General features: G+C 42.6%; 1 protein-coding gene across 3 annotated transcripts in view; it reads left to right on the top strand.

Moving 5' to 3' along the window:
- STOX2 (storkhead box 2) overlaps positions 1 to 24,540 on the top strand; it is a 143,212-nt gene that overhangs the window by 34,383 nt on the left and 84,289 nt on the right. The window contains exon 1 of one of the 3 annotated variants that reach the window (XM_038136485.1): positions 1,480 to 10,030. The exons of 1 other annotated variant lie outside the window; for it this stretch is intronic. The gene's annotated coding sequence lies outside the window, so the exon portion shown is untranslated. Of the gene's footprint in view, positions 1 to 1,479; positions 10,031 to 24,540 lie in introns of those variants that run through there. One more of the 3 variants, XM_038136492.1, reaches the window with a different exon arrangement.

Here is a 24,540-nt window from a genome sequence, read left to right as displayed (position 1 = left end):
GAGTTGAATTCAGAGCTCATAATATTTAATTATTGTTCTTCCTATCAACAAACACAAAGGTCCTAATCATTCTTGTAGTGCTCCCCAAGTGCTGGGCACTCAGCACAGTCTCTGGGACTGCAACATGTTATTTTCTAATACGACCTTCCTGCAAATAATTTGCCTGCAACACAAGATCTTTATACTCCTGTTGGTGTGTGAATCAGAAGACTCTTTTGGTATAAAGCATGCTAGCATTTTGGAGCACGACTTAAAGGCATTAAGTTTTCAAGGAGTTAAGAATGTTCATGTATATTTCACAGAGAGCTAAGTGAAAAATGGTAAATAGGTTCCCTCTGCTGCCTTGAAGGAGGGTTGCTTTTATTTTTTTTTTGAACATTGATGGCCTCTGCTGTCTGCCTTTCCTTTAAATAAATCAATAGCTGGTAGGTTTATTGCCTTTTTTGTTGGAGAACTATTGAAATTTGGACCTGTGGCTTCACACCTGTATTTTAAGCATTTTTGTTACTTTGTATAAAATATGAGTGGCACATTGTGTGAAACAGTCAAATGGCTGGGCTTCTGATGGCCAGGGGCCTGGAGCATGTGCTCTGGAACAAGAGACTGAGGGACAGGGCTTTGTTCAGCCCTGAGGAGATGGTTTTGGAAGAGACCTTACTGCAGCCTGCCCCTGTTTGTGGGAAAGTTGATGAAAAGATGTAGCCAGCTCTGAGGAACAAGGATTGCAAACTGGAGTGGGATTTTCTGAGAAAATTAAAGTCAGAATATCTCCATAGGGAAAACTGTGCATTGATAAACTTGCCTAAAGAGACTCTAGGAGCTTTGTTCTCAGAAGTTTCAAGGCCCAGGTAAAACCAAGCCCTGTGCAACATCACATGAAGTCAGGGTTGGCCCTACTTTGAGCAGGAAGCTGCAGACTTCCCAAGCTCCCTTCCCACCGGAACAGTCTTATTTAGTGACATTATCCATAAACACAGGGCTTGGAAGTGAGTGGAATGCAGTGGGGCCTGTGCTTGCATTCCCTTTGGTATTCCACTTCTAAATGGGGTTTAAAAAGTGACTCTAATGTGATTGTGCTGAACTTGGTGTTAGTGGGAAATTCTGTCACCACAAATGTTTCCACGAGCATTTGACTGCTGCCTAAGTGCATCCCCATGGGGGAACACTGGCAGGGTGAGTGGGGTGTTCACCTGTGATGCAGCAAATACAGCCCTGAAGTCATCCGAGCTTTCAGCCTCGCCGTTATCCCCTTTTTTCAAATTGATGGGTGAATGTTGATATACTGTATGAGTTGACCCAGATAATGCTGCAAATCCAGGTTTCATTGCAGGAAACGAGAAGAAAAATAAGATTAAAGTTTTCTGGGCTGTCCGGAGCTTGCATGCTGGCCGTTCAGTTGCTGGGGTGCCTCTTCCAGAGGTCAGGGGCTGGGGATGCCAAACCCTTGGCAAGCGGCAAAGCTGGTGTCCGGTGGGCGCGGGGCTGATGGCAGCAGGTGGGTGGCAGCCGCGGGTCGCCCGGCATGCTGGGCGGCACCGCCTGGTTCCGCTGCTGCGCTCTCAGCAGCTCCTGCAGCCGACTCTGGGCAGCGCAGCGGAGCCGCGGGGTGCGCGGGGCCCGCGGGGAGCGCTGCCCGTGGGGGTGCGCGGCCCGGGAGCGCCGCCGGGAGCCGCTAGAGGCCCCTCCAGCCGCGGCCCGACACCAGCGCCGCGCCCGGGCCTGCCCCGGGGGAGGGCCCCGCATCGCATCCGGCCTCTTTAAAGAGAAAGATCGTCTCAGCAGAAGGGAACGGGGGAGGCGATTCTGCCCCTCTACTCCCGTTCCGTGAGACCTCCGCCTGCAGTGCTGCATCCGGCTCAGCAGAGCCGTGGACATGTCGGAGCGGGTCCAGAGGACGGCCGTAGAAGTGGTTGGAGGGCTGGTGCACTTCTGTGGTGACAGGCTGAGAGAGCTGGGGCTGTTCAGCCTGGAGGACAGAAGGCTCTGAGGAGATCTTTGAGCAGCCGCTCCACTACCTAAAGGAGGCTTATAAGAATGACAGAATAAGCTGAGTTAGAAGGGATACACAAGAATCATCGAGTCCAGCTCCTGGCCCTGGACAAAACCACCCCCAAAAGTCACACCAGCTGCCAGAGAATATTGTTCAAAGGTTTCTTGAACTCTGTCAGGCATGGTGCTGTGAGAACTTCCCAATACCCTATGGGTGAAAAACCTTTTTTCTAATATCTAACCTATGAACAACGGGGACAGACTTTTTAGCAGGGCGTTTATTGATAGCACATGCAGTTACGGTTTTAAACTAAAAGAGGGATTTAGACTGGATACAAGGAGATTTTTATGAGGGTGGTGAGGCACTGGAACAGGTTGCCCAGAGAGGAAGTAGATGCCCCATTTCTGGGAACATTCAAGGTCAGGCTGGTTGGTGCTCTGAGCAGCATGATCCAGTTGAAGATGTCACTGCACATGGCTGGGGTTTGGACCTGTAAAGGTCCCTTCCAACACAAAGCAGTGTATGATTCTGAGAAAAGGGAGGCAATGCATTGTGGCCCTCTATTTTTGTGGGATCTTTGGCAGCAGTCCTCTTAGTGGATCCCCAGACAAACCCCATACGAGGTGAGCTGAGCTGAAACAGTCAATGGGGGCACGTCTGCCCCAGCAGTGGACCAAGGCAGATTCCTTTCCAAATCCAATCTGTGGCTCAGCCTCCACAGATCCCATGTTTTGCAATTTCTGCAAGCACCCGTCTTTCTGCTGTGAGATTGCAGAAATGTGAAGTTGAAAGTATTTCCTCTGCCTTTTCAGCTCTGGATTATTTTATTCTGCCTCTGCTTGTCATAGTCTCTGGGAAATCTGTGCCACTTCAGGTCACTGGTACTTACTTATTCCCTATTTTCCTTTTTGTCCTGCCTCTCTTCTTAGTTATGAGGGTTTTAAGGCAGAAATTACTGGTGGTCTGAAGACTTCAGCTACATAAATTCATCATATGGATTGTGTTTGGCTGTTGCAAAGTATGTTTGACAGTACTAAGGTAAGAGGCTAAATGTCTTGATGATTTATAGTCCACTTAGGGCACAAACATAATTTTTCATTTACCTCATCAAAACAAAGAAGTTCAGCATTAATGAGGGTAGTTCATCATAGCTCAGCTACCCTCATGTAGTTTGAAACTCAGGGATCTCAGATGGGCTCTGGGAAGGGTGCAGAGAGCAGAGCCTGAGTGCCTGGTGTTCTCGAGCAAGGTGTTGCTGGGTGCTTGCCCTCTCCTTGCAGCCTGCTCCATTTGGCTGCAAATGCAGTAATTGCAAGTGAAAAGGAAGGGAAGTATAGTTTTTTTCCTAACATGAATCCTCCTGGATATATTTTTACTGGTTTTGGGTGCTATTCTGCTAAGTGTAGTGTACATAGTCTATATAATAGCAAGCATTATGCATTTAAAACTGTCCAAAATTGTTTTGCCAGTGTAGGGTAACCAAACAGTATTGAGGTACTCCTTCACTGTCAGAAGCTTTATTGAATTTTTGGCAAACACTTCTATGAAAAATGGTCTATATGTAGTCACATAAAAACAAGTGATACGTGATCAACTGATGAGAAGCATGTTTTACACTGTTGGTCCTTTTCTACATCTCCAAATGATATCAGGTTTTTTGTTGTTTTGTGTGGTTTTGTTTTTGTTTTTTTTAGTTTAGAGGCATGCCAAATCAGCCTTTTCAGTATATATGCATTGTTTTTATAACCTTAAGTACAACAGCACTGGGAATGTAGTTCTGAGCTGAAATTTGAGCTCCCAACTTTCTACCTTGCAGTCAGATTTTGTATTTGCATTTTTAAGCTTGTAAAAACTAGGGAGTTAAAAGCTGTGCAAATGGTGCTTCAGCATGTTTCAATAAACCCGGGTTGCAATGCCTGTCTACACAGCTCACCCCATCTGCCTGTCTCTTCCCCTTTGCTTTTTTCTTCTTTATATTGTTTAGGTTTGACTGTGTCTAAACAACAGGCTGGCTGCCTATACACAGTATTTTCTGCTATTTTAAAGTGTACATTTACAGTACAGAAAGACAGGGGAAATGCTTCAGAGGTGAAAAGAATGGTGAAAGGGAGGAAAACCCTTTGTGATCCATGACTTTTAAGGGATAAATGGGAGACACATTTCTTTTAGCTCTACCTCATGAAGATTTTAACACACCATTTCCCATCTTCTTATGATGGGAGGTCTAGGAGAAAAACTGACCTGCTCATTCATCAATCCACCAGCAGTAACCTGGTTGTTTCTTTCACAATCCCAGCTGCTCAGTCTACAGCAGATGGCTTGCCCTTCCACAACCCTTTTTGTTCTTTTTCAATTTTTTAGGGGTCAGCTTCTGTTTCCACCATATCTCTTCCTTCAAAGCTGCTTTTCACAGAGCTGTCTGTCCTCATTCTGCATCTTGTCCTGCTCTGCAGCTCTCTTGGATGTGCAGTGCTCTATGTCTTGTTCCTGCACGTATCCCATGGTTATGCATCTTGTTCCTGGCAGGGGGAATGGTTACCAGGATCCTGAAGGAGTCCAGCCAGCACACAGCCTTTTACCAACCCGCAGGTGAGCGTGCAGTGTCAAGCCAAGATAGCAGGAATGAAGGGCAGGAGGTGTGATGAAGGCAGCCAGGTCAGGGGTAAGGACTGCTGGGTTCCTGCAGCAGAGCTGCCTCCTTGCCCTCAGCTGGGGTCCCATGCTGGCATGCTGCACTGATCCCTGTCTGAGCCTCTAGAGGCTTGTCTTAGCTTCAGTGTAGCAGGCTGAGACATAAATGCACAAGGGGGAAGAAAGAAGACATTTTGAAAAGTTTCTTATTGATTACATGGCAGCAAGTCAGAGCAGACTTGGCCTGGGGCTCAGCCCTGATATCCCAGTAGTCTTTACTTTTTAAAGCACTAGAATAACAAACAGCAAAGTGTGCAAGAGAGAACATGACAATCTCCTCTCCCTTTCCATCTCTCTCTCTGTCTGTGCTTTTCTTTGGTCCTGGGAATGTTCCCCTTTGACCAAAGAGGTATAAATTATGGGATTTACTTCTGAGCAGCCCACGGAATAGCCTGGGGCAAGTCATTCCTAGAAGGTGCTTTCCTCTTCTTAAATGGGTCATTAACATTTGCAGCTAAATACCGAAGCAGGGAGAGGAGAGAAACAAATGAGGAAATAGTTTCCTGAAAGGAGGAAGAAAGAGCTGTTATTCATATTCACTCACCAGAATATTCTTAGATGTGCGTGGGAACAGCCTAACAAAAGCAGGGAGATAGAGAGAGGCAAGCCAGGTGACAGTGATGTGCCTGGGACGGTCCTGAGGGAGTTTGAGCCATGTCATCCCTAGGCAGAGACCTGGTTATTGTTCCTGAAGGAGGTTGCTTCTTTATTTCCTATCTCAGTCCCCTTCTTCCAGTGCAGGAAACTGTGGGAAGGGGAGGTGTTTACGAAGAAACCCATCCGTTTTGGTTGCTGCTGTGTGTTGGTTGTGCAGTTAGTTACTCTGGTGCAAGGAGCTCAAGGGAAGCATTGCGATGCAAAGCGGATCTCAGGTTGCTCTCCTGGAGATCCCAAAGTGTTCATCTGCTCCAGTGTGCTCTTCCAGGATGGCAGGATTGTGCCAGAGGAGTGGGGGCAGTTCTTGTCAAAGTGATGGGGGAAATGTGTCTCTCAGAGACCTGGAGAGGCACTCTACACAAGGAGTTTGTGTAGCCTGTGGGGAGAAGAACAAACTCCTGAGGGAGCTGGTTTAAGGTTTGAGGCACGTTTGGAGAACAGCAAAGGATTAGAGCTTGCTGCCTCTCTCTGTTCCCTACTGTCAGATCACTTTTGACCATAGTCAGATTTCATTACTCTGGATGGCTAATTAGCAGCCACTCTTACTCAATAATTAGGGGAGTGTGTGATTATATTGCCGAGGTGGGCACAAATTTGTGTCTGCAAAGTCCAGCTGGCAGTTTTGCTTTCATTTGTGCGCAATACCCAGTGGCACAAGGTCCTCATATCCCTGTAGATCTTCATTCCCATGACAGCAGCTGTAGGAGGTATTGCTATAGACTGCTTGGATGTAGGTTTGGCTTTTTTTCCTTCGCCCCTGGCCATCTGAAATGAAAGAGTGATCAAATAGATTTTAAAGGGTGATGTGCAAGACATGCAGTTTGTGGAAACTGTGGAAATGTTGGCATTGCTCTGCATGGTTGGCAAGGCTAAGGGAGGTGGGAAGGGTTGTGCTGAACTTCTGTGGCAAGAGGACATGAGCAGTTTGATGGTTGTCTCTCCAAACATTCATAAAATATTAGATCTTGGGCTGCAGTGGCAGCATTAGGATTTAAATGCTGTGTCTAATATGCTATGGCTGAAAGGAGACAAAGTGTCTTAATAGGTGGCAAGGTTTTGCACCTGCTTAATCAAATTATCTTTCTCTGCCATATTTTTCACTCCTGTAGATGCTTCTAATAGGTGCTGATGGATCTACTGCGGGATAAGAAAATAACATTTGTGTTGCCTGTTACATTAATTTCCCAGATAAAATGAGGCTACCAGGATGACCCATCTGACTCCTGTGATATTTCTATAAAGAACAAAATTGAGTACTGCTGTTATGATTAGTGTATTAAAAGTATTAGGTTTGTTGTCTTAGCTGTGCTGTGTTTTCTCATGTTCTCTCTCGTGCTGATTGCTAAGGACAGGCTTTGGCAGGAGCTAGCCTAGGCAGTCCTTCCTGTGATGGGAACCAGATGGATGGTTTTGCTCTGGCTGCCCCTCCCACTGAGCACCAGGAACAGGAGGAGGGGGAGCCCTTTTGGGGGGTAGGGCTGACATTTATAGAAAACTCAGTGGATGGCAGAGAACCAGTTCTTGTCTATCCACCACTTCTCTTCCCTTGAGGCTCCCAGTTTTGCAACTTCTAACCTCACCCTTGGCTTCAACTTCTTGGCTTTCAAGTGATTGTGCTGTATGTTACATTTTCATTACTGGTAAAATTGATGGAAAATCACATTTTATTATGTGAAAAATGCAGTGTTCTTTACTGTCAAAGCTCCATTCAGCTGGAAAAAATCTATGTGAGGCACTCTTTTATATTTCATGTATTTTGTGCATTGGTTGGAATGAAAAAATAATGAAAGGCTGTATTTTGTCAACTTTTGCATCTGTCTGACTGGCAGCACTGACTGATTTGTTTTTAAAATGTATTTATTTCTTGCAGTAAGCACTATTATTCTCCACCCTTTCACGATAAATGCAAATAATATGTGGAATGTGCAAATAATATGGGAAAAAGAGAGATGCAAATTATTCAGTCCCTCCAGGTAGGTCTGGGAAGAAACTGGAAATGTGACTGCAGCATGAAAACGTGCTGTCTTTATACCAGCTGCAGCAATGATAACAGGGCTGCTGTCTGTCTGTGTTTCAGGTTTCTGTGAACATATCTATTGTATCTTTTTTAATTTGTTTTTTCTTCTTCTATTTTTCCCTTTCCTCTCCTGCTGTTAAACTTTAAATGGGGTCTGTGCACTCTGAATATCTGAAGTACATCACTCTGTCCATAAACCCTTCTGCCCCTCGTGGGACCACTGCTGCTCACGTGTGGTGAGCCCAAACTGCTGAGGCTCTTGGGCTGAGCACAGGGAATGAGCTAAAAAGCCTTGGTATTAGGGAGGACAGGTGGATACTGCTCCTGAGATCCAGGCTGGAACACCTTTTGGCATGAATAAAGCTTCCCTTCAGGGGAGAAACGTGGCTTCCCTTGCTGCACAGCCATGTGCCAGCTGTGTTGGTACGTGGGCATGAGTCAGGTGGAAGGGAGCCAGACTGATTGGCATTGTGAGATGCTGAAGCTCTTGGGATGTCTTTGCAGCAAGAATTGATTGCAACTGCCTTGCAAATGCCCCTAACCGTGCTCCTGCCCGAGAAGAGCTGTCATGCCACTCTGCCCTGCTGAGCAGGGGGGATATGGCCCTGGTGTCTCAGCCATGTCTGAGGCAGTAACTGGGGAGGGTGATAAGGTGCAGCTGACAGACCCATCCTGCCAGCAGCTGGGGTGTACTCCATGGATCAGGCACACCTGTGATTCCAGATCTCCCTGCAAACTTAAAACAGTGTTTTCTTTTATTACAGCTTTTTTTTAAATGTCAGAATTGTTTTCCTACTTAGATCACTGTAATTGCAATTTCAAGTGAAGAGCCTGTGAAAAGAGGTGTCAGGGTGTTCCTTCTCAGCATTGTTTCATTGTTGTCATGTGTAAAATTCACTCCCAGTTCCAGTAAAGTTTTTAATGTGACAACAAATTTTCAGTTATTCTAAATATTAAAAAGTGATTTTTTTATTCTTGATAGTTCCATATAGATTTTTCTATCAGTGCAAAAACAAAAAGGAAAAAAGTAAACTCTACAGTAGAAACTTACAGACAAAGTGGTAGAAGAAAAAGCTTATGGAAAGATCTAGAAAATCCTTCTTTATAACTGAGACATTGTTTATTTCTGCACTTTTTGACTCCCAACCCTGTATGAGTTAGAAGCTCTTAACTGCGAGCTATTGGTCAGTAGGAGAACCCTGCTCTGGAGACCTTCCTGGCTGGAGGAGGGTACTTTGCTGTGCTTTTGTAATTAATTTGCTCCAAAATCCTTGTGAGGGTGCTGAGTTTGTGAGGACTTGCTGGCTGGAGAGTCAGTGGTCAGCAATGCATTTGTTTGAATGCAGTCAAACAGAAGAGGATTCCAGAAGCTCCTTCTCAGAGCAGTGTCAACTGTGAGATCAGACAAGGTTGTTCAAGGCTTGATCCAGTCAGGTGAGACTGGAAAGTCTCCTCCAGAGATGTGGATAGCATATCCCTGCTGGGCAGCCTGTTCCAGGAAACTCTTGATATTTTGATGTTTGTTACCACGCGGCACTTAGAGTGGTCAGAGGTAAATATGTGGCACTGTTCTCTCTGTAGAAGATATTCCTGAGACTCTTTGTTTAGGAGGCAGTGTAAGTAATAACCCCACAAGTCTAGGACACTTCTACATGGTGCTCCCTGCCATGAAGGGGTGGGTGCAAGGGATGAGGACCTGCTTTGTCATTTTTTTGGGGGGAGGTATGGGGCAAGCAAAGCCATCCTGCCAATCCAGGGGGCGAAAACGAGTCCAACCCCTTCTATCCCTGGTTTTCCTTGACCTTTTTGCCACAGCCACATATAAGTGAGGCAGTAGGAATAGTGGTGCTCCTGGGCTGTCCTCCTTTCTCTCCAGTAAGTGATACATCTGTCCTGGCTGAAATAATCTGCCCTGGATTGGCAACCTGGTAGCTGTCACTGCAGTTAATAGAAGGGCCGAACCTTGGTGTCCACTGCTGGCAGAAATAATTCTCTCTGTTTATGTTCAGACACAGGGACATGGGGATATTGTAGCACCTCACTCAGGGCCTGAGATCCCCAGTGTAAGCCTTCAGGGAGATGGGCACCTCCTGCAGCTTCAGCTGGGGATAGGAAACCAAGCCCCACTGGCAGGACGCAACCCAGGAGGTGCCTCACTGCACTTTTGCATTTTCTGTTCTGCTGCCTGAAGCATTATCTTGCTTGCTCAGACAAGTCATTCACCACATCAGGAACGTGTGGGAAAATAACTCAGTCAGGATAACCAGAGGAAAATAAATGGTTGTGTAGTTGGCCATTTGGAGCTGAGCTAGCTTGGGAATTTTTTCTTCCAGCAACACCCTAAAAAAAAGTAGTGCGAAGGGGTGTGAAATATAGTTTGCTTCCTTCTTGCATAGGCGTATATCCAAAAAAAGACAACAGTAAATATAGAGACATCTACTGCTAAATGCTTCAGTAGGGCTTTAAAGGATCTAAAGGCTCAGTACGCTTGACTGGTAGGACATCAGATCTTCCCCACTGAAATCAGCTTTGAATACAAGGGAAATCTCTGACACAGCAGAGAGGAGAAGATGCAGTGATCACCTGGGGTGTTTTAGTGTGCTGCTCAGTCACCCAGACTCTACTTCACCCCTTGATTCTCCATTTGTGCTTGAAGAGAGGATTCCAGACATAATGTAAGTACAGAGGGGGAAACCATGTCCTATGTTATGGGCAGCAAAATCAGACTGCAGTGGGTCAGATCCCAAAAGACACTGATGTTTGTTACTTGGGGTGCAGGAAAAAAAAATGTTCAGGCTATGGCACTTGTGAAAAATGCAGAATTACTTTGCTTCTGTGAGATGTAAAGTGAATTTCACAGCTACTGTTTCTGTTGCTATTTAGGAGACATCAGTGAAAAAGAACAGGATAATGTCTTCTGCTACTGTAGAAATGCCAGTGTAAATTATTTATTTCCTAATTAGTAGACAGTGCTCTAATGATAGAGATGTTTAACAACAAGTTATTTGTATCGTATCAAACCCTGTATTCTGGAGATGGTTTTTTCCCTCTGTTGGGCGTTAAAGCAGTTGCATGGATTAATCACACTATAATGCAGCCAAACAGCTCATTGCTGCTTGACTCAGGGAGAAGAGGCTTTTTGGCTTGATACGCACATGAGGAAAATCACATCCTAGTTCTACAAAGTATATTTTGAGAATAAAAGCTGAAGATTAATTAAAAAAAACAAACAAACCACCTTGTTTTTCCCAGCAAATGAGGTCATGCAGTCTGATTGGCTGGCCCATCTGTTGCTGTTCATAAGTATGATATATTTTTAAAGGCCAATATTAAATGGTATTATGTAGTTATCTACTTTTTTTTTTTTTTTTAAATTCCTCCTGGCTTGTCAAGCACTGTCATTGTACCAACCGCTGTTCTTAAAACAGGATTTTGGTTAAAATAGCATATACCTGCCATCTGGTTGAAAAATGTAAGCTTCCTACACAACTAAGTGGAGTTGAACTACAGTATTAGGAATAGCTCATGTTCTCTTGAAAATAGCAGCTGATGGCAGATTGCAGAAATCAGCCAGTTATCAGTTGTCATTAGGCTATTTGATATCTGACACACATGGAAAGCATGCTATTTATAAGTATGCAATTATGTTATAGAAGTATTCCTTTTTTTTTTTTTTTCTCCTTCCCTTTACCCACTTAAATATGTTGGTTTGACTGGACTGGAAAGCAAAGTCTCCCTTAATATTCACAGAATAGATATGCTGTAGACTGAAGGTGTGCCAGACTGTAACATTTCTGTCATCAAAAAGTGATCTGAGAGGGGTATAGAAATAAATTTGGTGTTCCTTTGCTATATAGCTGTAGGTGTCTAAAGAGAAATATCAGCTACAAAGAGCTCAAGAAACAGAAATATGTGGAACTAACTGGTAGAAGATTGCAAAACTAGAAATCGTAATGGAAAAGATGCGTTTTACTTTAATATGTATTTGCTTTTCTGCTAGCAGGAGAAAAGAACTCAAGTCTTAGCATCAGCTAAAGCAGAAACACTAAAAGCATAATTATGTGCTAAACCTGGGCAAGGCACCCCAGACTCTCAGAAGTGTAGGTTAGTCACTAACATGAAAGCTTAATGCTAACCACTAAGCAAGGACTCGTACAGCGCAGGGCAGAGGGAGCTGCTGGAGAGGGCAGGGAGGCACAGTGATGCTGTGACCTGTTCCCTTGTCATACCTTGTGAGGATGATTACAGAAAACAAAGCAGAAACAACCTGCTCAAAAAGAGGGATTAGGAATTATTTTGAGAGTGGAAATGTGAACAAAAAAGCAGTCAAAATAGGATGGGGTGCTTTAAGACTAATAATTTTACTCAGAGGGGGTGTGAGGAGGCGTTATTTTCATGTGGGCTGAAGGTTAGACCCTGATTAATCTGCAGCAATGACATTGAAATCTTGTGAGCACATCCTGCAAGATTTTGTAAAAAAATAAATATGTATCGCCTATAAATAAAATGTAATATGAAATAAAATAAATTAAAATATAATAATATATAAATTATATCTGATTATTCTCACAAATTTTTGGTTGTATTAGACCAGAAAGGTTTTAAGTACAATGAGGAGTTTGTTGACCCCACTGAAAAACCCCCAATCTCTTCTTCTATGTAAGTATTGTCTGGAAAATTAAGGTCTGTGGTGTTTTGGCTTCAGCACAGTCTTGATCATGTTTGAATCTGAATCCTCTTGCTTTTCAAATGACATCTGAGGTTCTGGTTGTGAAAGATCTCCAGTCATTTTGCTTTTAAAAGTTACTTCACCCATAACAATTCAACCATATTAAAAATGTATTCAGCTTCATAATTATAAGTTTTAGGTTTTACAGTCAGCAGAGGTATGTTCTAACAGAAGATTAGGTAGCAAAGGTGTAGGTCAGAGGTTGTGGTTTGCTTTTTATTAGTTGACTTTTCCTCACCAGAGTATTTGAAAATTTTATTGTGGAGACTAATCATGTCTCCCTTGCTTCAGGTTTTTGCAGACCTTCTTAGGCCATCAAAGCAGCTTCAGCAGTCTCAGCATTTTGGCAACATTGCAACTATCTTGACCATAAAAAGACTCGTAACTGGTGCAGAGAGCACCTCCCACAATGGAAGGTTTGCAGGAATGAGGGACGCCCAGGAGCGGTTGCGGCTCTCCAGCGCTTCTTCCCAGGTGTGTGTACCGCATGCCAGCTCTCCGTGCGTTCCTGCAAACCAAGCTGGTGTTCCCAATGACAGTCAAGGTCTGCAGCTGCTGGGGAGAAGCCTCCTGCTGGCACACAGGGAAGGCTGGCAGAGGAGGCAGGAGCAGACTCCCTACAGAGTGAAAAATGCAGATGTTTGTCAGTTCAGGGCAGTTTGACAGAAAGTGTCTCTTCCTCTCCACTTCCCAGACTGCATACAGTTATTTGCAATTCCAAGCTGCTTATTCTCTAATTTAGTAGCTAATGACTCATCTGCCCTGGTGTGCTCCTCCTTCCCTCCCAAGCCACCAGCTCTCCCTGCTCGTTCACTTGCTCACCAGCCGACTGGAGCAAACCTGCTGCCTGCTTTAGTTCCCTTTGGCTCGGCCTTCGCAGGTCGTTTCAGCCTCCCCACCCTGGCGAAAGGTTAGTGAAAGCCCATTTATCTGCCTCTCTTTCTTTGATTTGTAATTTTTTCATGTGTTTATCTGCACAGCAGATGGCTAATAAAAAAAAAAAAACAATAAAATAATCTGAGCGTGTCTTGTGGGGGGGTGGTTGGCAGAGAAAACTGGGAGGGAGAACAAGCACTCGTGGATCAAAAGTAGCTGTGTAGGCAATTTTATTTAAAGACAGAATGCAGTACTTTATTTTGCTTTTTACATTTGAGAAAAAAATATGTTTAAAATGCTGACTATAGTTGAAGAAAACATTTTTTAAGTGTATGAAAACTTGTAAAGGTGATCAGGAGTGGTCCTTGGTAATTCAATTTCAGAGTGAGAAGCATCCTGGAAGACAAGGACGTTTCTCAAAGGAGTTTGATGGTTTTGCAACTGCATGGAATAAACTTTGCTTTATTCTGTAGTCAGATGTCAAAAGTACTAGATATGGTGGCATGTTACACCTAGAATTTTTGTAAGGAGGTTAGGAAATGATGCAGCAAAAGGTAGTTGTTTTTTCACTTGGGTTCTAAGAGTATTGCATGTCCAAATGAATTCATTGTGTCAGGTGTAAATGTGAGAACTTACTCTCAGCAGTTCTGAAGTACTAAACTTTTCCCAGCAGAAACTTGTCCTGGAAATGAGCTTTCTGGGACATTGTTCTGGTGTTGTTCTCAGGTTAATTGTTCCAGGTCAAGTTTTCTTGTGGAAGCTTAAGTCATATTCTCAGCTTTTCAAATTCTGACCTCTTTATGTCAGTGGGGAATCTGGTAACACCCATATTTAGGCCACCAGATGCACTGCATTATGAGCATGTGGGGCTTTTCCTTTTTTTAGGGGAAGCAGGAGGTGAGAGAGAGGAACTCTAAAACTGGTTTTGTTAGCAGCAGCATATAACTTGCCTTTGGCTTAAGGGCGTATCTTTTCTTTGACTTGGAAAGTTCTGCTTTTACTAACAGAGAGCTAGAAAACGAACATTTTCTCACCATGGCCTACATTCCTTGAGAAACTTTAGTTGTGTTGGAAAATATGTGCTCTGTCTGACCACATAGCCTTTAAAGTAGCAGCAGCCAGCAAGATTCTGGGATTGCCTAAGAAATGCAGGACTAAGGAGATCTTTCCAGCAGCCAGTGTATACCTGAGGTACTTTGCTGAAGGGCACCAGTTGATAAAGCCATCAGTTCCAGCTGGGAGCTGCCCGGGAGCACCCTCCAGGCCTTTAGTGCTGGGGAGGCAGCTCTCTCCTGCTCCTGCTTCCTCACAAAGTAACCACAGCCTTTCCCTATCATCTCATGTTGCTCAAGATGAGAACACGTGTGCTGAAGTTCAGGATCAAGTTCCATGGGCAACATCCAATATAATCTGTCTAATCTGAATTTTTTTTTAAATTTAGTTTAAGTTTTATGTCATGTAGAGGTTGCTGGTGCCAGTAGGTATTTTGCATATGTATTGCTGAGGATATTGCACAGAAAATTAGTGGTTTGGGTTAAGATCAGGAAAGAAGAAAGAATAACTTTTCAAGTCTGTAAACTTGGCATAAAGCACTCTTGGGGGCAAAAATGATAGAAGCAACACGAGGCCCATCAAGGCAGTGTGTTCAGGGATAATGGCTTTCCACAATGTAAGAAAGCAGATATTTAGGGTGGTCTGCATGTAGTGCAGGAGGTACTTGTAATTAACAGTCTTTCTGTTTTTCTTAAGATACCTTGAAAATTTATGTGCTGAAACCTAAAGTTAGAATCTCTGAGGGCAACTGCTTTCAGCTTAAGAAATGGCAGGTATTTAATTTCTGGTACAACCTAAAGTTCTGATGCTCTCCTGCCTGTGGGTTGTGATGGACAAATATACTCTTTTGGAGTATGTATATAGACTTTGCTATCTCTGTACTAGAATGTATGTGACATTTTTCTGTCTCTGTGATCACCAACGTCCTTTAGGGAGGGATATGTTACGGTTGCCATTTTACAGCTGAGACCATGACAAAATACATGACCACACACTATGTTTTTCTCCAGGGCTTCTGTTTCATACCAGCTACACAGGTATATGAGGGAAAATACCTGGGGATTCAAGGATTCAAGTGAGGCATGCTTGAATCTGGGCTATTGTACTGGGAAGGGTGTCCTTGTCCACAAGGCAATGCACTTGTGGCATTATTGCATCACCTCAGGGGCTCATACATCTTCTCACTGACTGGATATTTTCATAAGAAGGTGCAGGGAGAACTGGAAACTAACATGCTTTACCTGAAATTATGCAAGGATCCTTATTAAATACTTTTTTTTTTTTGCTGTAGGGGAGACTTGCTTCGTGACTGTGGTTATTATGTGCAAAAATAATGGTTGTGAAGCACTCATTAAACCCTGCTGAAGAGGATGGTTTTGGTGGGGGTGGGGGGGGAGTTTCCCATGGGTTCAGGAGGCATTGTGCCCATGTCTTTGTGATTCTGTACTGTTCAGTGTGAAAGAGAAATACTTCTGCTCTAGATAATATAAAGAATTATGAAGAGGCTTTAGAAGAACAATGTCCTTTGGACTTTTTAAAAATGAAAGCATAATAAAATTGTTTCCTTGACTACAGGAAAGATGCAGGCATTCATGTGTACAAGTGGAGCATTACATTACCTTCTCAGGTAGCAAGCAGAAGCCCACACAATGTTCTACTTGAGGACTGATTTGAGTTGCCCTTGGATCAAGGTCCTGTCTAGATTAAAGGCTCGAATTGAGTCATGTGAGGTGCTGTAACTGCATGCATACTCTTTGCTGATGACAAATGTAAAGTTATTTGAATTATTTGGCATCCCGAGTAAAAGCCCTGGGGTTAATAGTGTAGAGAATGTTCAGCTGTTGCCTGGTAGCTTCATTATGAATTGACTATTGAGAAAAAAGCAGGAGTGTGGGTTTGAATGCTGCTGGGTTGGTTTCATTGTGCTGACCACTCACTGGTAAAGTCTTACTTAGAAATGAAATGCAGGTTAGGTCAGTTTAAACCAGAACAGGCTGAATTCAACCATCTAAATTCAACCTGATCTAAAGCAGACTTGCCAAAATCTTGAGGATGGCCTGATGTGTGATGTTTCTCAGCCCTGATTTTAATAGATGTTTGGCATCACCATTGCTCTCTACTCCTGTCACCCAGCAGAGATGCCATGCATTCAGCAGGGCTGCAGGACAAGCTGGATGGAGTGGCTTGTGACCATGGAGCAGAGCCCCAAGCATCTTGTCTCACTTTGGATCATCAGGGGGACTTGTAGGAGGCAGGAGTAATGGCAGTGATCGTTCTTTTCATCCACTGTAGTGCCTACCATGCTCTTCTTGCTTCAGACAGACCCTACTGGAGCCCCTGGATTTCTAGGAAAAAATATACCAAAAGCTTAGGACTGGACTGTCTGGCACAATGCTGGCTTAGCTCCTAGGCAAGAATGAGAGAAGTGGGAAGGATGGCTCCCTTGCTTTCCTCCACGGGGAAGAAAGCTTTACAGCTGGCTGTACTTCTCTTTTCTTGTTAGTTAATTTAAAGGAAAAATGAAGGAGAAGCCTGAAACTTGGCCAGTTACATAGGTTCCCTGGGCAGAACCAAGCACAGCAGTGATATTAACTGTCTGCCTGTACTCAGTCTGTGTAAGAGAAAAAGGATGTATTAATTAACTCTTCCTCCTTCTATGAAATCTTCCTTAACCAGGCTAGAACAAGGATTATCAGTTCAGAAAAAAGGCTTTTTAGAACAACTTTACTGCCATAACATCTTCATGCCAGTTTTGGTTCAAGTGCAGTGTGGAGACCTTGAATGCTTCTTGTCTCATGCAAAATTAGACACCTTATGTTTTCACATCTTATGATTTCATGTCTGTGCACATGTGTGACATGCCTGTTTAATGCAATTTGAATGCATGCAAATTGTTGCGGTGGCCTTCAGGGCAGCCAGGACTTGGTGAGGGGAAGGAGAAATCTTGACTCTATGTTTCAGAAGGCTGGTTTAGTATATTATGATATATATTATGTTTAAAAAAAAACACACTAAAACTATACTAAAAAAAAAAAAACAGAGAGAAAGATTCATCAAAAAACGAGACAAGAATAGAATGGAATGAATAACAAAGTTCTGTGACTCCCAGAGAGTCTGAGAGCTGCTGCCTCCTTGATTGGTCAGCAAGTAGAAACATCTCACATTGACTAATCAAGAAAGCACCTGCTGCATTCCACACTAACAAATAACAGTTTGTTTACACTTGAAGCTGAGGCCCTTCAGCTTCTCAAGAGAAGAAAATCCTAGCAAAGGGATTTTCATAAAATATCATAACTACAGCAAATGACATTTTTTATGTCCTCACTTCCTTGAACAGGTTTTAATAATGATCAACTTTTGATTTGATTTTGAGTAGAATGCTAATCAACTATTTAAAATGCACAAACTTTGCTTCTGGAAAATATTCTTAGTTCATGAAATGGATCAGAAATAATAGAAATAATAGTCTGCTGCAAAAGAATTTCCATTAATCTTCTTAAAGGCGGGAGATAAGATTTCAGAACCAGATTAAATATTTGTGTTCCACATTAGGAGACCTCCTCGGTTCTGTCTGACAATTAATCCTCTTCAGGGTCGCAGTTGCTTTGGTCTGCATTTACCTCTTTCATGTTGTGCATGAAGGACCTTTTATAGACTCTTAATGCACATTTATTTGGAAGTTGAAAATTGCATTGGAGGTTTGACTTTCCCCTGTGTTTGTTTGTCTTTGTTTTGTTTCTTTTAGCTGAGAGCAGGGAGAGAGGGGCGCTTCCCACTCCCTTGAGTTTCGTAGGAGTGGCAGGGGCGGTGTGTGGACCATGTCCCACTGAGCTGTTCAGCTGTCGTGAGCATCTCATGGTGAAATTTCATGCTGAGGATGCTGTACACTCCCCCCACCCAGCACCTCGACTCGCTCAGCATGAATTTCCCACTATGTAAGATGTGGGAGACAAGGTGACAGCTTGCTTGCAGGCAGAGCACAGGATACCGCATGGGAAGAGAGAATGTAAAAGACACCTGCTTTAAGCTGGTACTGGAGATATTTGCATAATTTATTAGTATTTTTAGAAAACAAGGGCAATTAAGGAAATAAATATTTGTCATAGATGCAACATATTGTGTTAATATCAGATGATGTCATTGTTCAGTGATGCTTTGCATATTACCTCTGTATGCAGCAGAGGGCACTAAGTGGTGCTTAGGAAAATTCTGCTTTTTTTTTTCTTCATTACCTATATTGCTGCCTTAAGAGTACTTCTCACAGGTCTCAGTTACTGACTACTGCTTTTTTGTGTGTCTGTGTCACATTCGTTACATTTTGCCTTCACAAAATTTACAGAGACGGCCCATCCAAGGGCAGTCTGTCAGCAGATTTAAGTTTTTGAAAAAACAAATCAGGTGTTCTGCCAACTCATTTTCTGAGCTGATTTGCAGTCATCACTATCATTATGATTTCTCATAAGTTTCCAGGCACAGCCATGGTGAAACTGGGGAAGACCTAGACAGATTTCTCATCCTGCAATGATGATGTAGATGAACTCCCAGAAAATCAGGGCTAAAGTCTGAAGAATTTGCTAGCCACCACAAGACTGGAGACAGAAGTATTTTAATGATTTCAACAGCAATGACATTTAGCACAATGACATAATCACTTCTCTCAATATCAAAATAATCTTAGCTTTTCTGGAAGCTGTATGATATAAAAAGTGTGTGTGATGGTTCATTACAAGTTTCATAGCCCTACACTAGAAAGTAGTTTATATCACTACCATCTTTTGAGTACATTCAATTTGCCTGGTTAAAAATTAAATTGAAATAAAGCTATAGTTCTTTGCATTTACATACAACATGTCAGGGATGAAAACATTTTTGATGGTAAGAGATGAGGAGGGAACTGCTTCTTCAGTTAAAATAATTTGAGGGAAAGTAAAACTAAAGGGAGATGGATTTAAAAGCAAAAGGAGGTGATTCTTCATGCCAGAGGTAGGACCTACAGGACTTCAGATGATGCTGGGAATGCAAAAAGTTTACACAGGCTGATGGGAAGATTGGGCAAGCCTTTGGCAGAGAAGCCTCGCAGAGACTACTCAATAGAGGAACCAGAGCAGGCACAGCAAATCCTTTGAGCTGAAAATGGAGCAAGACAGAGACTTATGAGAAGGTTTAAGTGCCACCTTTTTCTTCTCTGGCTGTGTACTGCTGGCCTCTTTAATACATTAAATATTGGAATAGATTGTACTGGGGATTGCTGAGGAGTTTCTTCTATTTTAATGGAGTTATGATTAAAGTCTAAAAAAAATTCAGGCTGTTGAAAGCAGTCCTTGTGCAAATGAATCACAAATGTAAAGCAATTTCAGGTGCATGACAGACTACATTCATTGCTTTGCTATCAGACTATAAATCATATTTATAAACCCCTGCCTCTGGAAGAGCTCTGCTGTATTTATTTCAGATGGCTTTTAAGCCTCACTTAAGAATGTGTTTCTCCAAATGTTTCCAAATGCTACCTTCTTGTACTAGAATGCTTTGAACCAAATAATTGTGCTATTTATGTTTCGTCCCTGATCTCTTGTATTCAGTTGGTTCACTAATATATCTCCATTGTGCAGAATGTTTGATTAGTGAGGTGAATAGCTGCTTTCTTTAATGTCTTATCCTGACAATCATGCTATTTGAGCTGGTTATAAATGCCACCTGCCATTCGAATGACCAAAACACAGAGTTCTGGACTAAATTAATGTGCATTGATTGCACAAGTCCTGTGACCTGAGCAGTAAGTCCAGTCTTGTCTTCTAGCAAAAAGGCAGCCAGTCCTGGCAGGGAGTTACAGCTGCACATCCCACACTCGCTGCATCTCTGTCCAGCAGAGCAGTGCTGGTGTCAGAGCCACGGCCCGACACCTTTGAAGGGAGCCTTTCACTCAGTCTGTGTGATCTCCCCTGCTCATCTTCCTGCCTGTGCCAGCAAGTGCCCGTGCAGAGCAGGGTGTGGAAATGCCGGGGGTGCCATGATGCTGTGGATGCTTGGAGCAAGCAGGCACTAGCGGCTGATGGGTGGTGGGTGCCATATTTTTACCAGCCTCTGGAGGAATATCTTTTTGCTTGGCTGGGCTTTTCCATGGCTGGCTGGCCTGCCTGGGCTTGGAGGGTGCTCAGAAGTACATGCTCGAGGTTTGATCTGCATTGCTTTAATCATCCCAAACAAGCCAGTCCTGTCCACATGCAAATACTCAAACTGTGTAATCCTTTTGTGTTTCATGTAACAGTTTTGTATTTTTCTTAGTTTGGCAACTTCTGTGTCTTATGAGAATCAGAAACAATCCCTTTGCTTGGAGTTGGCCCTTTTGCTTATTTGCATAAACAATTTCAGATCAGCATCAGTATCTCATGTTCTGCCTTCTTCTTTCTAGCCCTGAGCAGAAAGTGCCCGTGGTGGGCCTGCTGGGTTGGTCTAGAGACATGCAAGCATGCCCCTGGGAAGGGGGCTGAGGTGGGGTAGAACCAGTTTTCGGATGTAAGCTGATGGCAACTTGAGCTTGGGGCTGGTGGGGCTTCCTCTGACAGGTGAAAGGTTTGTGTGTGGTGATGAGCCCAAGTGAGCAGTCTTCATTCTTCTTCCTGCCTTAAATTACTGCTGTGTTAAAAGTATGTCCCTTATTTTCTTATGCCTTTCTTCCAAAAGGAAGCAAAACGTTTAAATCCTTTAAATTATTCTTTTTAAAAGGCATTTTACAGGTACTTTTGCATTAAAGAGAAATGAAAGATTGAGATAATTTGTATCTAAGTATGTCAAAAGCTACCTAGTCCTTTTGTCTGTGCTTATTGCTTTAGGGAAAGCTGATATGTAGCCCACAGACAATAGATGCATGAGGAACATTTTTTTAAATCTCTTGTTAAGATGTAGGGTTGGTGCTAGAAGATGTGAGGACTTTTTATAACTCTGCTCCCTGCGTGGTGCTGGGTGAGTTCCCTGGGACACTTGGGAGAGCGAGCAGTGTGCTGGGGTGTTTCCCTTTGGGACTCTCAGTTGCAATCTGCTGGGAACTGATTTTCTCCTTGTTTTTTTCCCTGAGATTCTGAAGCTTAGTCAGAGCCAAGTGGTCACTTTTGCAGCTGTGGGACTTTGGACTTATGTGAAAAACAAATTTTAAAATATAATTCTTAAAGACACTGCAAATCACTGAACAGCTTTTAAAAAGAGAGTGTGCCATGTTGTGTGCCTCTGTCCAACTTGCTGTCATATCTTCAAGAGCACTGGGAGGCTATTTCAGTTAGCTGTGTTCCAAGCTACAGAAATGCTGTAAGTAATATATATATTTTCTATAATTAGTAGACCATACAGTTGTGTGTGATTAATAAACCCCAGTGACATGACAACTCAAGTACTTGGAATTTTTTTTCTTTTTATTTTGAAGTGTGGATGTGAATAGGAAAATGATAGTAATTTCACATATTTAGGAAAAAGATTTTTTTTCCTGATCTGGATGGAAATTTTTGTTGTGTTTGCATTAATGTATGAAATTTAGTGTTCTTTCTTGTAACAGAATGAATAAAGGTATCATGGGAAAAAATTTGTTTCCTCTGTAGGCTTTACTGTGCAGATGTAAGTATTGCATGTGTTTATGCCTATTAATTTTTATTGAAATAAGAGTTTCATGCTCCCCCAGAGTTTTATGGGTTTTTCTTCTTTTAAGAAACACTGCAAGTAAATCCAGTTAGAAAACTAAAAGCAATATTATGGGAGACGGAAAGTATATTTCAACTTTGTTTTTTGATTCACGACATATAGACATGTAAAATGTAGGATTGTATTAGTGTGCTTAGACCATCTCAGAATATTGCATGCTGGAGGAAGGGAGTCAAATGCCACAGTTGAAGCAGATGGTGTTCATGAGTCTGTCTGCGCAGCACTTCCTACACCATGGAGTGGGTGGAATGATGGGAGTAGAATTCTCTGCACTGTCACACAGCTCAGATGCTGCACCAGATACAGCACCAAGCTGTCTTGCACCAGATGTTGGTGGATCAGAAGGGAACATCCTGCTTGGGAGTTCAGCTTTCTTTCACTGTACCTGATTCCTTCTTTTGGGTTTCAGTCTCCAGACTGCTGCTGTGGGATCTGCTGTACCTGTGGTCCCACTCAAGTCCTCAGGGCTGCAGGGATATTGTTGCAGGAGTTGTTTGGAGCTCAGTGGTTTATTCAAAGACACTCCCCTGTCTATCCCCATGTCTATCCCCATGGTGATATACCTGTGAAGAGGATCTGATCCTTAACCAGCTGATCAGTGCAACCATCCTACGTCAATTTTACCAGCACATACTGCTCTGTGAGGGTGCCTATAAACACATTCCTCATCACATTTACATCCTGGCAATTTGAAGAAACTACTGAAAAATATTTTGCTCTACTTTCAGAACTCTTCCAGTACATAAAATTACACTGACTACTTTGAATCCTTTACTTACTTTAGTTGCACTACAAGAACACAGTGAAGCTTGTCTAGTGGGAAAATAACGGAGAAGCTCTTTGTGCATTACCTGCTCTTCGCAGGCTAGGAGGTAGTTATCAGTTGCCTTTACAATTGTAGGGCTGATGGTTAACCATAGCTGAGTGCAGTAGCATTCTTGTAATTGCAGCTAGAAAAATACTTTCTGGTGATTTTCAGGGGGGTTAAATGGTCACACACTGATCTTTCCTGATTTTCAGCAATTTGTTAGCTAAAATATTTGAACTCTTTTCCCAGCACTGTGTTTTTACATAATTGGATTTAATGTCCTTAGAAAGGCTGCGTTATTTTTCTATGCCCAGAAGATAATGAGAACAATTAAAGTGAAGATAATGAGATCAGTCCTAAAGAGGGGGTGAGATGATCTAAGAAGAATCTGTATTTTCGAGGATGGTTCATTTGACAGGACTCACTGACACACAAATGGTGCCTGTTGCTTCAGAACCATATGACAGTATTTTTGTCATGCATCATGCAAGGTTAGCATGGGGGTTGCATCAACAGGGATTAGTGAACAGAGAGGTAGCAGTTCCCCAAGGGTCTAAAGGATATAGCCAGTAATTACAGACTGGATGGTGTAAAGGGTATAGCCAGTAATTACAGACTCACTTCCCTGCCCCCGAGGACCTGAGCACTTCTGTCCTGTCTCCAAGCCAGTGAGCAGGGCAGCTGTAACACTGATCCTCTTTTAACCCTTTCTTGAGCTGTGGTGTTAGACATCAGTCATTTAACTCCCTGACCCTGGGAAGGGTCAAGTGTGACCTTCGTGGTTGTGGGAGAGCCCATAATTATAGGGTAAATACCTGATGCCCTTGTGTTGTGTGCAGGTAGAAGTATGCACTGTGTATATAATATACATCATATACAATATTGCTGCTGCTAACATAAGGAAAGTTACCTTTTTTTGCAAATATGTGAGTAAATAAACAAGTCGAGCCCACATAAGTCATCAGATCAGGAGTGATAACTCACTGGCCATCTGTTTCTCTCTGTGACTCTGTTTTTGTTGCTTGCTCTTTGGATACAAAAATGTATCCAAATGAAGGCGCTTCAGCTTGCCATCTTCACATAATTCTTTTGTTGCAGACATCCTTGGGAATGTTGAGTGTCTGTGTTTTATTTCTGACTGTGAAAATTATGATATCCAGAAAAAAATTTACTCCAAAAATGCCAAGCAAAACATGAACTTATATATGAATTATAAACATGATTTATCCAGTTTGTCTGAATAACTGCTTTGTTGCTGGAGTTACTTAATTTTCATGCAGAATGAGTAACCCCCCTGTTCAGTAAATGTGAAACCCTACCTTGTGCAGGAATATCTTGAAACTTGTGTAGAGATAATTAATAGGAGCATTAAGTATCTGATAACTTGCCTCCACTATTTGGGAGGTGTTGCTGCTTGCAGCTCTTGTTGTAACTTACATTCACATTGCTGTGTACATCTCTATAACTGACTCTAAAGCTTTGTCTCTGCTTTGAAAAAGGATTGGGCACTTTTTGCCATAAAAAGGTATATAGTATCATATTTTTTCTTCAAGAAGGCAGAGATAGAATGTTTTCTGAATTTGTTTTTGGTTTTGACCACTGAATTTACTCACAGTTGGTATGCTTAAGTCTCTTGTACATTATTACATGAGTTGTAAGGCTTCAGTTTCTTATCTGATTGTTCTGGGGTGGTGGAATACTGTTATCAGAAGTTGGATATGGTGAAATTTGTGTTTCTAGTTGTCTTCTTTTGGACTGAAATCTATTGGTTCTGAAATCACCAAGCTTTGCACTGATTTTCAAGGTTGTAGCATTCAGGGAGAATGCAGTTTTCAGAAGTGGTAAAGATAAACAGGAATATGTTCAGATATCCTCTGCCCCTTTTGAAATGGCCTGCTCAATGCCACAGTTCGCTAAAAGAGAAATCTGTGTTATTGTAGTCACATGCTCAGAGATCAGTATTCTTGTTTGGTTTAGGTTTTTTTGTCTTTAAATATGAACAAAATGAAATGTGTAGGAAATTTCTTTGACTG

Source organism: Motacilla alba, chromosome 4 (genome assembly GCF_015832195.1).
Source record: "Motacilla alba alba isolate MOTALB_02 chromosome 4, Motacilla_alba_V1.0_pri, whole genome shotgun sequence".
Classification (NCBI taxonomy): Eukaryota; Metazoa; Chordata; class Aves; order Passeriformes; family Motacillidae; genus Motacilla; species Motacilla alba.
This window is presented reverse-complemented; position numbering and strand designations above follow the sequence as displayed.